Raw genomic sequence first — 16433 nt, forward strand, 5'->3', positions numbered from 1 at the left:
CCATGGGATTGATTCCCATAGCCTTTGCTTATTTTGCTCCTTCTATAACACTCTAACTCTGATTATGAATTTAAAAAGTGTACCAAATGGGGAAATAATTAAATCTTCCTAATCATTTGCCCTGGTTTAGATTTTGGGAATATTTGCAAATTTGTGGGCACTTAGCATTAATTTTCTCTGATTCTTAATACAAAAGATAGAGTTGTCACCAAGTTTCTCATTTCTATTGTTGAGGCTTGAGTATAGTCCTCATAGTTTCATTTAGTCCTTTAAATCAGCATTTGGTAAACTAAAACAAGGAAACAAATCCTTTCCTAGATGAGATCTAAAATCTACATTTTCTATATATTTAAATAAAATTCAATGACCAAATAAGTATCCCGTGCTTAGGTTAATTTGTATCTGTGTTTTTCCACACTTGAGTGGACTTGTTAAAACAGGATTGTTGGACCCTGCCCTCAGTTCTTGATTCATTGGATCTGACTTAAGCCCTAGAATTTGCATTTCTAGCAAGTCCTTAGGTGTTGCTGATATTGTTGGTCCAGGGACTACATTTTGAGAACCACTGATTTATTTCATTGCTTTTGTTGTTTGCTTAACACTATTGATTATTAAAGTTAACCATTAGGTAATATGATTTTCTACTCTTAACATAAAGATACTGTTCTCAAATTTTGCAGATATTTGGCTAATGATTTTGAACTTTGAGCATTTAGGACAAGCAGTGTTGTATGTAGCAAGAAGCAAATACCAGGTCACAATAAATGCAGTTTAAAGTGTATTTCTGATAAATGAATAATATTTTGACATTGACTTCCCATATAAAATAGAAGGAGCATTCTGATGGAAATAATTTAGCCTTCTGTAGTAATAAAAATCACAAATAAAAATGTAGCAAGCTTCTTAAAGTGATCACTATGTAAAATCACTTTTGGGATATGTTGGGATATAAGTAATAGATAATATCTATTTAAAGAAGTATAGCTTTCTGATAAAATATTAATAATACTTAAACATTACCATTATTTTGTGTATTATTTTTAAAGGTGTCAATAGTATAGAAAATGAAATCAGACATAGTTGTCAATTTTTCCTGTATTCTTCTCACAATTATTTATTATTAATTTAACTGGTTAGAGTTGTTAATTCATCTAAAAATATGTTTCAAGCCTTTAACAGTGCTGATCTTTTAAAATATGAGCCTGTGTTTTGGGGGTTAAACTTGAAATTTATTGTCAGATTAGGGAACTGAGTCTTTTCCCTCCAAGGTTACACAGTTGATAGAGCAGTCAAGTTTTTACTCAAGTTTAGGCCTCTGACTTTTAGTGATTTTTTTTTTAAATATACCATACAGGAAGTAATATCCTACAAACCTCAGAGAAGCAATTTAAGGATCAAAGGAAAAATATAGGTGAAATTGCTCTGTAATATGTAAGAAGTTGTATAAAAACAAGCTATTCTAATTGCCTGTTAATTCATTGAGTACTTTGTGCCTAGAAATGCTGTGGGGGGAGTAAATGAAAGCATGTAGAACAGTTCTTGCCTTTAAGAAACATCCAATTTGGAGAGGCAGTTGGAACACACATAGAACAACTGGTAAATTATTGTTATACTTGGTAGTGTTGACTTTAACCACTCAATAGAAATTTAGAAAATGGAAGGGTCAGAGTGGTTTAGAGTGGTCAGGGAAGGATCCCTGGAGAAAAGAGGCCTTTAATTGGGCATAAAAGATAGAATTTAAATGGGGGGGGGAGTTGAAAAATTATTCTAGGTACTGAGGTGGTAATGAGCATGGATTAGGTAGGAGACTGTAAGGAAACTATAATAGAGGATGTCTTGGTCTTCTGTTGGGACCTCTTTTGGTGTAGAAGAAGTTTAAATTTGAATCAGAGGATGAAACTAGAGAGTGGGGAAGCTTTAAAAACTGGGCAGATGCATTTGGACTTGATTTGTAGACAAGAGGAGCCCTCTTGAATTTGGAGATTGATGAGATTTAAGTGGTATTTTGAAAAATAATTCTGGAGAAAATATGCAGGATAGATTGAAGTGGGGGAGAAGATTAAATAAAGGGATAACAGGAAAATGTGATTATAATTCATGTCTGAGGTAATGAGAGTCTGACTAGATTGATAGCAGTAGGAGTAGTGATGCAGAATGAATCCAAGGGCCAATTAGAAGGAAGAACAAACAGGTCCATTTAGAGGTTAGATTTAGGGGATAGAGGGGAGTGAAAATGAGACTGAGGATAGAGAGAGAGAGGGAGAGAGAAAGGGATCAAAGATTTTATGAATGTTCATTGGAGACTTAAATAAAATATATCACATATTTTTAAAAGTTTAAAAGATTTCAGGGAGAAATGCAAATTTTGATTTGTTAAATCTGGGGTGAGAAAGTGCAGTGAGAACTTTTGAGATAACTGAAGATACATTGGAAATCATTCACAAGGTAGTCACAAGATAGAACTTTGGAACTGGAAGTAAATTTAGAGATAAAGTAAGAAAGTAGATTTAGAAAAGTCAAGCATGCTTGTTTGTCTGAAATCACATGACTACCTAATAACAGATTTGTTAATATCAACTGATTTGGGTCTGTTGCTCTTTGAATGATTATTTATGTGCCTAGTGCAGTGGTCACTAACTAAATACCTTTAAGGAGTAGGAAAGTGAGGTAAATTCATTGAATAGTTAACAAATATTTATTTAATCTCTGATATTACTTTATATCAGGCCCTGTCCTAGGTGCTGAAGACACAGCATGGCCAAGAGAGATGAGATTTTGCTCTCACAAAGCTCATTTTTTTAAAGGAGGAGACATAATAAGCCAGGTAAACAGATACATAACAGATAATTTTGGGTAATGGAAAGTGCCGTGAAGAAAATAAAACAGGATGATGTACTGAAGAGTGATGAGGTGTGGTGCATACTGAAGAGGTAACATTTGATTGGAGACTTGAAAAACATTAAAGAAGTTCTGTGTAAAGGTGGAGATAGAAGATCTCAGGAGGAACAGCAAGTATGTAGAGGTTAAAGCTGAAGTAAATTTGGTATGTTTTTGAACTGAAAGAAGATTTATTCAGTTTCTGTTATATACCAGACATAATGCTAGGCTCTGGGGGATACAGCAGTGAATAGAACAACAACACTGGCTCCTCAAACTAAGTGGCAAATCATCTAGGTTTGCACTATCTGTTGGACACTTCTATTGGTAAATTGATAATTTTATGTAAATGATAAACAATATAAACATACAATTATCATTTTGTTTATGTTATTTTCCCCCCATAGTCTTTGCCAAACAATATTTAAGGCCTAGCACACTTATTATCTTTTCCTGTAACACTCTCTTTAAGCCCTGTGGACAGAATTAGTTGCTTTCTTTTTTTTTTTTAATTTATTTAAATTAATTTATTTTTTACTGTGTTGGGTCTTCGTTGCTGTGTACAGGCTTTCTTTAGTTGTGGCGAGTGGGGCTACTCTTCGTTGTGGTGCACAGGCTTCTCACTGCGCTGGCTTCTCTTGTTGAGGAGCCCGGCCTCTAGGCACGCAGCCTTCAGTAGTTGTGGTGCATGGGCTCAGTAGTTGTGGCTTGCGGGCTCTAGAGCACAGGCTCAGTAGTTGTGACCCACGGGCTTAGTTTCTCCGTGGCATGTGGAATCTTCCTGGACCAGGGCTTGAACCCGTGTCCCCTGCATTGGCAGGCAGATTCTTAACCACTGCGCCACCAGGGAAGCCCTAGTTGCTTTCTTATTTGCATTTTCATTGACACTTGTATATGCATCTATTTTAGTGCTTTTCACACTGTTGGTTTCCATGTCTGTCTCTCCAACCAGCTTGTGAGCTCATATCCTGGGAAACTTGCATAGTGCTCTGCATGCACTAGCATGTGCTCTGCATATGCTAACCTAATAAAAGTTTCTTTAATCAACTGCTCTCTGCATTTCATCATGTATTTTTTTGAGGACTAACATTGTTCAAGGTGTTCTATGCATAGCAGTTTCTCTAATTAAATAGGATGTGGGTTTTGCAATCCTGTTTGAGGCTTTTGGTTAAACATGATGGATTGACCACAAAAATTTATTTTTCTCATTCTCATTAAAATGCATAAAAGGAATATTAACTCAGACAAGAGAGAGCAGGAGATGATTCAGTAGCGTCTCTCAGAAAGCAAATAGAGGAGTGGTGACTGACTTAAAAGTTTGGAAGTATGCTTGGCACTTGGAAAAACCAAATACTAAAGACAGGAATAAGGCTTGGGCATAAAAACGATTTGTTGAAAATCTTGGTATAGAATACTTGAATCTTCCCAGTCTCCTTCCCCACAGGAGATGGGAAATTTATGCTCTGAAAAAAATTAAACCATGGCAGTTCTAGTCAGAAGTACACCAGACACAGTGGAGGACAGGGTTGAGGCATAGGACTGCAAATGAAAATTGAGTAAAAATCTGTCCACTGAATTGTGGAACCCTTACCTCCTGTCTATCACACTTCTATCACAGTGCACCGACAGATAAAATCCTCTTCCTCTCCTCTTGCGTTCCAAGACAGAAGAATGGAGTTTTTCTCTGGAGAAAATGAAAGTCCTGAGAGAAACGATGTCTACATATTGATGTTGGGGAGGTGGTCCCCTAAGGAAAAGACTGTCTTGCCACCCAATCAGCCAGTATTGGAGGCTGTTAGTCAGTAAGCCCTCCCCAGAACTTCCATTCAGCTTTTTAGTATATTATTCCATTTAAAACAATAATAGCTTTATATAGATATATTTTACATACCATACAATTCATTCATTCAAAGTGTACAATTCAGTGGTTTTTAATATAGTCACAAAGTTGTGCAGCTGTTACTACAATCAATTTTAGAACATTTTTATCACCTAAAAAAGAAATCCCAAGCTCATTAGCAGTCTCTCTTTTTTTAAAAATGAATTAATTAAGTAATTTGGTTGCACCAGGTCTTAGTTGAGGCAGGTGGGCTCCTTAGTTGCAGCTCCCAGGCTCCTTTGTTGAGGCTTGTCAACTCCTTAGTTGGGGCTTGTCAGCTCCTTAGTTGCAGCATGCGAACTCTTAGTTGCGGCATGCATGTGGGATCTAGTTCCCAGACCAGGGATTGAACCCAGGCCCCCTGCATTGGGAGTGCAGAGTCTTATCCACTGCACCACCAGGGAAGTCCTAGCATTCTCTCTTTATTCCCGTCTAATTTTCCCAACCCCCAGCCCTAAGCAACCACCAGTCTACTTTCTGTCTGTGTGGGTTTACCTATTCTGGACATTTCACATAAATGGAATCATACAATATGTGGCCCTTTGTGACTGGCTTGTTTCCCTTAGTATAATGTTTTCAAGGTTCATCCATATTGTAGCATGTATCAGTACTTCATTCTGTTTTATGCTGACTGACATTTCCATTTTATGGATATGCCGCATTTTATTTATCCATTCATCAGTTGGTGGACATTTGGGTTGTTTCCACTTTTTGACTATTATGAATAATGCTCTTATGAACATTCATGTACAATGTTCTCTTGAGTACCTAGAGGTAGAATTGCTGGGTCATGTGGTAACTATGTTGAAACCTTTAAGGAACTGTAAACTTTTTTTGTTATTCTTAACAAGCCTCTTTTAAGCACACCTAAGTTTATGTTAAGGAGGTAATTTTTGTTTTTAGCCTTATTTATTTATTTATTATTAAAATATAGTTGATTTACAATGTTGTATTAATTACTTCTGTATAGCAAAGTGATTCAGTTATACATATATATATATTTTTAAAAAATTCTTTTCCATTATGGTTTATCATAAGATATTGAATATAGTTCTCTGTGCTATACAGTAGGACCTTGTTGTTTATCCATTCTCTATATAAAAGCTTACATCTACTAACCCCAACCTCCCACTCCATCCCTTCCCCAGCCCCCTCCCCCTTGGCAGCCGCCAGTCTGTTTTCTGTATCCGTGACTCTGTTTCTTTTTCATAGATAGGTTTACTTGTGTCATATTTTAGATTCCACATGTAAGTGATATCATACAGTATTTGTCTTTCTCTTTCTGACTTACTTCACTTAGTACGATAATCTCTAGTTGCATCCATGTTGCTGCAAATGGCATTACTTCATTCATTTTTATGGCTGAGTCCTATTTCATTGCATATATGTACCACATCTTTATCCATTCATCTGTTGATGGACATTTAGGTTGTTTCCATGTCTTGGCTATTGTGAATAGTGTTGCTATGAACATAGGGGTGCATATATCTTTTTGAATTATAGTTTTGTCTGGATATATGCCCAGGAGTGGGATTGCTAGATCATATGGTAATTCTATTTTTAGTTTTCTATGGAACCTCTATACTGTTTTCTACAGTGACCGTACCAACTTACATTCCCACCAACAGTGTAGGAGGGTTCCCTTTCCTCCACACCCTCTCCAGCATTTGTTATTTGTAGAATTTTTGATGATAGCCATTCTGACCAGTGTGAGGTGGTACTCACTGTAGTTTTGATTTGCATTTCTCTAATAATTAGCGATGTTGAGCATCTTTTCATGTGCCTGTTGGCCATAAGGAGATGATTTTTAGAAAGCCCCAAAGGATGGGAACTGGTTGCCAGGGGAACCAACCACGTCATTAGAGGATTGGAACTTTCAGCCTCCCCACCCTCAACTAGACCTTGTGGTAGGGAAAAGGGGCTAGAGAATGACTTGGTCACTATGGCCAATCAATCATGTCTATGTAATGAAGCCTCCATAAAATTCCTTGAACTATAGGGGTTTGGAGAGTTTCTGGATTGATGAACAAGGATGCATCTATGTGCTAAGAGGGTGACACACTCCAAACTCTATAGGGACAGATGCTCCTGTGCTTGGGACCCTTTTGGGTCTCTCCCTGTTTATCTGTTCATTCACATCTTTTAATGTCCTTTGTAATAAACTGATAATCTAGTAAGTAAACTGTTTTTCCTGAGTTCTGTGAGCTGTTCTAGCAAATTAATCAAACCTGCAGAGGGGGGTCATGGAAACCTCTGATTTACATGATTTACAGGCAGTTGGTCAGAGGTACAGGTGACAACCCGGACTTGTGATTGGCATCTGAAGTGGTGGTGGGGGGCAGTCTTGTAGGACTGAGCCCTTAACCTGTGGGATCTGACTCTATCTAGGTAGATAGTGTCAGAATTGAGTTAAATTGTAGGACACCCAGCTAGTGTTGCAGAAATGCTTGGTGTGTGGAAAACCCCTACACATTTGGTGACCAGAAGTGTCAGAAGTGAAGTATTGTGTATGAAGGAAAGCAATAGTGTTTTTCTTTATAGCCTCCATTCTGCTCCCTGGATGTGTTCCTCTAGTCTGTTGGTTTCTTCTTGGCTCTACCTCTGGATTCTTGGCTCAGTTCTTTGAAAGGCTTTTCATTTTCCATGAGAAATGGTCTCTGTTTGCAACTGAGTAACTGTTTCAGTCTTGTTTCCCACTTGTAGAACTTTGGTGGCCCAGAGGCTCCTTCACTTTGAGCTGTCTCAGTCCTTTTTAGTCCAAGCTGGCAGTGCTCCTACCAGTACTATTAAACAAACAAACAAAAAAACCAAAACCAAAAACAAAAAAACACACCGAAACCAAAAAACCCATAAACTAACTCAAAACAAAAATCATAACACTTTCTGAGTTTCCTATGAATTTTTTCTCCAAAGCCACACCCATGATTGTTTTCAAGATGGATCTCTGTCTGCTTTGGACATATCAGGCTGCTCTGAGATAATGCCCTTGAGATTCTTATATAGTAACATTGCCTTGCATTTTCTGAGGCATTAAAGGGTCTTGCTTTGATATTTCTTTTGAGCTCTTTCTTACTGTGAAATTTTTTGTTGATTAGAGACTGGAAGTGTGAACTGGTTTTAATTTTCCAACCCAGTACATCTTGGGCTCTTTATATTTCCTAAAAATTTGACTTAATGAACCTAAACAATTCCTTCTTTAATTTATCTGTCTTTACATAGCTTTAATATTCAGCTAGAAAAAAAAAAGACTAGTTGACACTTCCAACATTCTGCCTGGTAATCTCCTTAGTCAGATTCACATTTTAATTAGGTACATTTTTTATCTTCCAAGTTACCTTAGTACTTTGGCCAGTTATTTTGTGCCATCTTTACAGACTCTAGTAACACTTCCTCATGGCTCTTCCAGTTTCCATAGTCTTTTTGCCACTCTTCTAGCCTCTGCTTACCATGCAGTCACCGCCTCAGTGCTACATATTTTAGGGTTTTGTATGGCATCATTTCATTTCCAATATTCATTTCTGTATCAGTTACCTGTTGCAGAAAATAACAAACTACTCAAAACTTAGTGTCTAAAACAACAATAATTTATTATTTCTCATAATTTTGTGGATTGACTGGGATGTTTATCTGTTGACTTTATGTAAGCTGTTTCATACAAGTTTATTTAATTGATGGGTTTGCCTGGGGCTGAGTTCAGATAGAAAAGATAGAACTCCTGGGTTGCTTTCTTTGTATGTTTTTTCACCCCAGATTGCTTAATAACATGGTGATCTCTGGGAAGTAGTCCAAGAGTTCAAAGGCAGAAACTACAAGACTTCTTGAAACCTAAATTCTGGTACTCAGACAGTGTCAATTCTCTCACATTGTATTGATCAAAGAATGTAATACAGCTAGCCTAGATTCAGAAGGGTTAAGAAATATATTTCATTTCTGGATGAGGAGCAAGAGAGCTCATACTGCAAAGAGGTGTGAATATTGAATGGGAGGAATTTGTCGCTGTTAAACATGTATGTAAGAATATACACAATATATAAATAATCACCAGATAAGAGAGGTTTTTATGTTTATAAAACAAAAACATGATTCGATGCAGTCCCTATCAAACTACCGCATTTTTCACAGAACTAGAACAAAAAATTTCACAATTTGTATGGAAACACAAAAGACCCCGAATAGCCAAAGCAATCCTGAGAAAGAAAAACGGAGCTGGAGGAATCAGGCTCCCTGACTTCAGTCTATACTACAAAGCTACAGTAATCAAGACAGTATGGTACTGGCACAAAAACAGAAAGATAGATCAATGGAACAGGATAGAAAGCCCAGAGATAAACCCACGCACATATGGACACCTTATCTTTGATAAAGGTGGCAGGAATGTACAGTGGAGAAAAGACAGCCTCTTCAATAAGTGGTGCTGGGAAAACTGGACAGGTACATGTAAAAGTATGAGATTAGATCACTCCCTAACATCATACACAAAAATAAGCTCAAAATGGATTAAAGACCTAAATTAAGGCCAGAAACTATCAAACTCTTAGAGGAAAACATAGGCAGAACACTCTATGACATAAATCACAGCAAGATCCTTTCTGACCCACCTCCTAGAGAAATGGAAATAAAAACAAAAATAAACAAACAGGACCTAATGAAACTTAAAAGCTTTTGCACAGCAAAGGAAATCATAAAGAAGACAAAAAGACAACCCTCAGAATGGGAGAAAATATTTGCAAACAAAGCAACTGACAAAGGATTAATCTCCAAAATTTATAAGCAGCTCATGCAGCTCAATATCAAAAAAGCAAACATCCCAATCCAAAAATGGGCAGAAGACCTAAATAGACATTTCTGCAAAAAAGATATACAGATTGCCAACAAACACATGAAAGGATGCTCAACATCACTAATCATTAGAGAAATGCAAATCAAAACTACAATGAGGTATCACTTCACACCTGTCAGAATGGCCATCATCAAAAAATTTACAGACAATAAATGCTGGAGAGGGTGTGGAGAAAAGGGAACCCTCTTGCACTGTTGGTGGGAATGTAAATTGATACAGCCACTATGGAGAACAGTATGGAGGTTCCTTACAAAACTAAAAATAGAACTACCATATGACCCAGCAATCCCACTACTGGGCATATACCCTGAGAAAACCGTAATTTAGAAAGAGTCATGTACCACAATGTTCATTGCAGCTGTATTTACAATAGCCAGGACATGGAAGCAACCTAAGTGTCCATCGACAGATGAATGAATAAAGAAGCTGTGGCGCATATATATAATGGAATATTACTAAGCCATAAAAAGAAACGAAATTGAGTTATTTGTAGTGAGGTGGATGGACCTAGAGTCAGTCATACAGAGTGAAATAAGTCCGAAAAACAAATACTGTATGCTAACACATATACATGGAATCTAAAAAAAAAAAAGATTCTGAAGAACGTAGGTGCAGGACAGGAATAAAGACGCAGATGTAGAGAATGGACTTGAGGACACGGGGAGGGGGAAGGGTAAGCTGGGAAGAAGTGAGAGAGTGTCATTGACATATATACACTACCAAATTGAAAACAGATAGCTAGTGGGAAGCAGCTGCCTAACACAGGGAGATCAGCTCAGTGCCTTGTGACCACCTAGAGGGGTGGGATAGGGAGGGTGGGAGGGAGACGCAAGAGGGAGGGGATATGGGGATATATGTATATGTATAGCTGATTCACTTTGTTAAACAGCAGAAACTAACACAACATTGTAAGGCAATTATACTCCAATAAAGATGTTAAAAAATTAAAATTAGGGCTTCCCTGGTGGCGCAGTGGTTGAGAGTCCACCTGCCGATGCAGGGGACACGGGTTCGTGCCCCGGTCGGGGAAGATCCCACATGCTGCAGAGTGGCTGGGCCCGTGAGCCATGGCCACTGAGCCTGCGCGTCCAGAGCCTGTGCTCCGCAACAGGAGAGGCCACAGCCGTGAGAGGCCCGCGTACCACAAAAAAAAAAAAAAAAAGAAAAAAAAGAAGAAGGCATAGAAGACAGGAATCAGCAGTTCCAACATAAGAAAATGTCAGTGGAAAACTGGAAAACAGTGGTTGTACATCTGAACCAGGCTAGGTTGGAGCAACAGAATGCAAGGATGTGGGAGAGTCTTGACTAGAATCATTTGATGTTTTTGAAAACGTAGAAAAATTATTGACTGACATTTTTTGGAGCATTTGGAGAAAGTAAGTGGCAGGTACAAAGCAAAGTAAGAAATGGAAAAAAGTCTCAACAGTTATTAAACTTGAGGACAACTGAAAAGGACATATAATAATATTTTACTTGGCTTGGCAGTAAACAATATTTACATAGTTTTAATGGTTTAAACCAGTAGTTTTCAAAGGTTTGAGACCTTTTTATACTTTTAAAAATTATTAAAGACCTTAAAAAGAGCTTTTATTTATATGGGATATATCTTTTGCTCTTTTCTGTATGAGATGAGAAATTAAAACTGAGAAAATTTTAAAATGTTTATTCAAATAAAAATAACAAATCATGAAATTGTAACATGAAATAACATTTTTATAAAAAATAACATTTCCTTAAGCAAAAAAATTTAGTGATTAAAAATGGCATTGTTTTCTATTTGCAAATTTTCATATCTGGTTTAAAAGGAAGCAACTGGATTCTCATATCTGCTTCTGCATACTTTTGCAGTATCATAGTATGTAGCTTATGGAAAATTCCACAGTACACTAATGAGAAAATAAAAATAAAGAAGGCAAATAACACTGTAGTATTATAGTGAAAATATTTTTAACCTTGCAGACCCCCCTTCCCACAGTTTTAGAACTACTGATGTAAGGTGACCTTTGAGCCAATCAAAAACTGAACATGGAAGAAGGGAAAGTGGTGGTGATTGTGTGTGATGTAAGTGAGCTAAATCAGTTACTATAACAGGATGTAAAAAGTACAGTAAAATGGATACATCAAGAAATAGAGTTACATTATTTGGAAATATAAAGGTATATATCAGAAGAAACGGCCAAAATTATTGAAAGTAGCAGACTCTGGGAAGTGGGAATTGGGAAATGTAGACCAGATGATCACTGTTTTCCAGTGTTTCTTATCAGCTCTTTTTTTTTAACCAAATGCAAATATTACTTTGGTTAAAATTAAATAACAAAACAAAGCAAAGAAAGAAAATTAAATAAGACATGACCCTGCCCTTAGGGGTCATCTAATGTAAGAGTTGTCTTATATAACAATAATTACTTGTAAATATATGTAGATATACATAGTTATGATAGATTCTCAATGATATAGTAGCATGATAGATTAGAATTCCTTTGCAGCAGGTAATATAAAATTTGACTGAAACTGTCTTAAACAAGAACATTTATTATCTAACATTATGCAAGCGTAGAGGTTGAGTAGATTCCTGGTTTGGTATAGTTGGTACCTGAGCAGTGTTGTCAAGGACCAAGTTTCTTTCTTTATTACTATTCTGTCATCCTCACTGCCCTCAAGCTGACTTACCTTGTGGTCAAATGTGGCTTCAGCAATTCCAGGTGTTAAGACTAGACAAAACAATATCCAGCATAAGAAAAGGCTCATTTCTTCCTGTGACTTCTAGGAGCAAGGAGAGCTTTCCCAGAAGCCTCCCTTCAGGATACACTTTCCTTCTGAACTCTTTGGCCAAGATTGAGTTGCTTGCTATTTATAAATCAATCAATGGCAGGAGTAATGGGATTATGTAATTGGTTTAGTTTAATCTTCTGTGGTGAAGAAGATGTTTGGGAATTAGTTACTGTGACTCTAGATATAAGATGTATTTTAAGATAGTTACATATTATAGCTGCTCAGCAAAAGGAGAGAACCACTCTAATTAATGAGACCAAAATGACTTCTTGGGGGAAGAGACGTTTTAGTGGAGCCTTGAAGTATGGTAAGATTTATAGATCAAAATGGGAGTAGGGATATATACAGAAGAAAGTAATTCCTAGGTCATAGGGGTGTCTGGTGTATTACATAAATGGACACCATTTCTACCCTCTCTGTATATACACCCTTTGCAATGTGACTTTGCATCACTGTACGTTAAGAAATGGAGTGTATTTTTTCACCTCTTGAATCTTGGCTGGCTTTGTGCTTTGCTTTGGCTAATAGAATATGACAGAAAAAATATTACACGATATATGAGCCTTGGCCTCAAGAAGCCTTGTATGCTCTGCTTTTTTCCTCTTGGAACCCAGTCCAGCCACTATAAAAACAAACTTAGACCACCTTAATAAATGATGAAAGGTATGTGGCCCAACTGTCCTTGTACTCCAGCTGACAGTGATTCCCCTAAAGCAGAGTCATCTGACAGGCAGCTGATCACAAACTCACAAATAGCCCTAGCAGAGAACAGAGAAACTACCTAGATGAGCCTAGCCCAAATTGCCAATCCTCAGAATCTTGAGTTAAATAAATGTTTTGTTTCTTTTTAAAAATTGAGGTATGACTGACACGTAATGTTATATTAGTTTCAGTTGTACAACATAATGATTCAGTATTTGTTATGTATTGCAAAATGATCACCACAATAAGTCAACGTCTGTCACCATACATAGCTTTTTTCCTTGTGATAAAACTTTTAAGATTTACTCTCTTAGCAACTTTCAAATATACAATACAATATTATTAACTGTAGTCACCATGCTGTATATTACATGCCCATGACTTATTTATTTTAGAACTGGAAGTTTGTACCTTTTGATTACCTTCATCCAATTTCACCCCCACCCCCATATCTGGCAACTGCTAATCTGTTCTTTGTACCTATGAGGTTTTTTATTTTTAATTTTTGGGTTTTTTTTTTTAGGTTCCACATATAAGTGAGATTGTACAGTATTTGTCTTTCTCTGTCTGACTTATTTCATTTAGCATAATGCCCTCAAGGTTTCATCCATGTTGTTGCAAATGGCAAGATTTCCTTCTTTTTTTTACTGCTGAATAAGATTCCATTATATACATATGTATATACCACATCTTCTTTATCCATTCATCCATTAATGGACACTCAGGTTGTTACCATATGTTGGATAGTGTAAATGCTGCAGTGAACCTAGTGGTACATATATCTTTTCAAGTTAGTGTTTTCATTTTCTTTGGATAAATGTCCTGAAGTGCAATTGCTGGATAATATGGTTGTTTTATTTTTAATTTTTCGAGGAACCTCCATACTGTTTTCCATAATGGCTGTACCAATTTACTTTCCCACCAACAGTACACAAGGGTTCACTTTTCTCCACATGTTCTTTCTTGTCTTTTTGATAATAGCCATTCTAACAGGTGTGGAGTGATATCTCATTGTGGTTTCTATTTGCCTTACCCTGATGATTAGTGATGTTGAGCACATTTTCATATACCTGTTGGCCATCTGTTTGTCATCTTTGGAAAAATGTCTATTCAGAGCTTCTGCCTTTTTAAATTGGATTGTTTGCTTTTTTTTGCTAGTGAATTGTATGAGTTCTTTATGTATTTTGGATATTAGCCCCTCATCAGATATATGATTTTCAAATATTTTCTCCCATTTGGTAGTTTGCCTTTTCACTTATTGATTTTTTTTGTTTTTTTATTGTTGTTTTTGTTTGCTGTGCAGAAGCTTTTTAGTTTGATGTAGTCTCAGGTGTTTATTTTTGCTTTTGGTGTCAACTCCAAAAAATCATCATCAAGACTGTTGTCAAGGAGCTTAACTCCTGTTTTCTTCAAGGAGTTTTATGGTTTCAGGTCTTTTGTTCAAGTCTTTAATCCATTTTGAGTTAATTTTTGTGTACAGTGTGAGTTAATGATCCAGTTTCATTCTTTTGCATGTGGCTGCCCAGTTTTCCCAACACGATTTAACAAAGAGACTGTTCCTTTTCTATTGACTTTATTTCTTTAAACATACTAAGCATATATTCTTTTTAAAATGTTTATTTATTTATTTTGGCTACGCTGGGTCTTAGGCATGCAGGATCTTACAGTACCCAGATACTTGGTCAAACACCTGTCTAGATATTGCTGTGAAGATAATTTTTAGATCAGATCAACATTTAAGTCAGTTGACTTTGAGTAAAGCAGATTACCCTTTATAATGTGGATGGACCTCATCTAATCAGTTGAAGGATGTAAGAGAAAAAGACTGAGGTTTCCCAAGGAAGAAGGAATTCTGCTTCCAGACTGCCTCTGGACTTGAGTTGCAATATTACCTCTTTCCTGGGTCTCCAGCCTTTTGGCCTGCGCAAAAGATCTTAGACTTGCCAGACCCCACAATCACATGAGCCAGTTCCTTAAAATAAATCTCTTTCTATATATACACATTCTATTGGTTCTGTTTCTGTGAAGAACACTTACTAATATAATACCTATCAGAATGGCTAAAAAAAAAATAGTGATACCACCAAATGTTGATAGGGCTTTGGAGAAACTGGATCACTTGTACAGAACCAAATGGAATGTAAAATGGTATAACCATTCTGAAAAATAGGCAGTTTCTTTTAAAACGGAAAATTGACTCAATATTTATTCAGCCTGGCAGTTGCACTCTTGGACACTTACAACTAAAAAATGAAAACATGTGTTCATGTTAGAAACTTGTACATTAATGTTCATAGCAGCTTTATTCATAAGAGCCAAAAACAGAACAACTCAGATGTCTTTCAATGAGTGCATAGTTAAACAAACCATAGTATATCCACACCATGGAATGTTGCTCAGCAATAGAAAGGAATGAACTATTGATACACACAACAACTTGGACAAATCTCAAAGTAATTATTATGAGTGAAAAGAATCCAATCTCAATGGGTTGCATGATATATGATTCCAATTTATAATATTCTTGAAATAACAAAATTAGATAGAGAAAAGATCAGTGTAGTGGGTATGGAGACAAAGAACCTGCATGAGGGAGCCTGTGTTAATGGTACAGTTCTGTATCTTGATTGTAGTGGTATAGCTATACAAATAATAAACTTGCACAGAATTATAAACACACAAAGACACATACACAAACTAGTGTATGTATAATTGGTAGGATCATTATAAGCTCTGTGACTTGACCAATGTCAAATACACAGTTTTATATTGTACTCTTATTATATAAGATGTTAACATTGAGTGAATGGTGCATAGGACTCCTTGTACATTTCTTTGCAACCACCTGTGAATCAATTATTAAAATGAAAAGTTAAAAAGAAGAGCTTCTTGGGACTTCCCTGGTGGTGCAGTGGTTAAGAATCCGCCTTCCAATGTAGGGGACACGGGTTCGATCCCTAGTCCAGGAAGATCCCACATGCTGCAGAGCAACTAAGCCTGTGCGCCACAACTACTGAGCCTGTGCTCTAGAGCCCGTGAGCCACAACTACTGAAGCCCGCGTGCCTAGAGCCTGTGCTCCACAACAAGAGAAGCCACCGCAGTGAGAAGCCCGCACACCGCAATGAAGAGTAGCCCCCGCTTGCCGCAACTAGAGAAAGCCCGCGCTTAGCAATGAAGACCAAATGCAGCCAAAAATAAATAAATAAAAAATAAATTAATAAAAAAAAAAAGAGCTTCTTGCAGCCTGATTCATACATTTTCTGGGTTGAGAAAGACATTGAAATGCCTTGGTTTTTAGTAAAAGGCAGTTATCCCAGTCCTTTTTTAACTTTCTTGGGTTTAAGGATTGCATTGCTGTTAAT

The 16433-nt window shown here is 36.8% G+C and overlaps 1 protein-coding gene across 5 annotated transcripts in view; it reads left to right on the plus strand.

Moving 5' to 3' along the window:
* CCDC73 (coiled-coil domain containing 73) overlaps positions 1 to 16433 on the plus strand; it is a gene marked incomplete at its 3' end in the record, with an annotated part of 140739 nt that overhangs the window by 15541 nt on the left and 108765 nt on the right. Inside the window, exon 2 of one of the 5 annotated variants that reach the window (XM_079928486.1) lies at positions 2727 to 2824. The exons of the other annotated variants lie outside the window; for them this stretch is intronic. The remainder of the gene's footprint in view (positions 1 to 2726; positions 2825 to 16433) is intronic. 5 annotated transcript variants of the gene reach the window in all.

The sequence above is a fragment of the Stenella coeruleoalba genome (assembly GCF_951394435.1).
Source record: "Stenella coeruleoalba genome assembly, chromosome: 8".
Classification (NCBI taxonomy): domain Eukaryota; kingdom Metazoa; phylum Chordata; class Mammalia; order Artiodactyla; family Delphinidae; genus Stenella; species Stenella coeruleoalba.